The following is an 894-nucleotide window of genomic DNA, read 5'->3' on the forward strand; positions in this document are numbered from 1 at the left end:
ATGTTACCTTTGCATTCTTTCTCACAACTGGTCAGGAGATTCAGTGGTGAGGGCTGAGCAAATTTCTGCAGAATTAGGAAAGGTTCTCATTCTGGAATTTTCTGAGCCCAAATCCTTGGAAGTTGAGATGGAACAAAACATTTGGCTCTCTCAAAGGACTCCAGCTAAGTGAGGTAAGTAGGGGATGTTTCTGGAATGTAGGTGCCTATTCATCTGGGTTCCAAGTTCTTTTGGTATTTATTGTCAATGAACTTAGGCCACTTCCTGTGGTCTCTTTTTTTTTCTGTGGTACTCAGATTCTATTTTCCCTAGGTCCCCCTGGGCCATTAACTGCTCTCCCTCATTCCCTGCTGAATCCACAACTGAACACAGCAATACCATGTCTGAGGGCTCACCCACAGACATAGGGAAGGCTCCCAGCTCTAAGGAGAAAAACACTGGAATCACTGTTGGATCCTTCTTGTTTTCAGGGCTGTGGCCTAGACAAGACATTTTGCTTTACAGGGTATCCCCTTTATACTCACTTGCACAATGGCAATTTTTCCAGCCTCTGCTTTTAGGGATGTCACCATGTATATGTACCTCTAATAGGTATATAATCCATGGGCTAGTGCCACATGTAGCAAATGCGCAGATTTAGAGATGGGAGTATTACACAATGGGGTGGGAGGAAGAATTAAATACAACTTCAAACAGCCTGAATTCTGATCTGTAATATATGAAAAGCCATTTTTCCATTGTTCCTCTTGACTTTACTTCCTAATCTGCACCAAAGGAAGGTTGGAATTAACTGAAATTCAGATACTGACTCTGACATAAAACTTATCTGTGTTTTCCATTAAATTTAGACTTAGAGGAGCCAACAGGTGGCATGATGGTTAAGATGCTAGTCTC

This window comes from Tupaia chinensis, unplaced genomic scaffold (assembly GCF_000334495.1).
Source record: "Tupaia chinensis unplaced genomic scaffold, TupChi_1.0 Scaffold144677_1, whole genome shotgun sequence".
Lineage (NCBI taxonomy): Eukaryota > Metazoa > Chordata > Mammalia > Scandentia > Tupaiidae > Tupaia > Tupaia belangeri.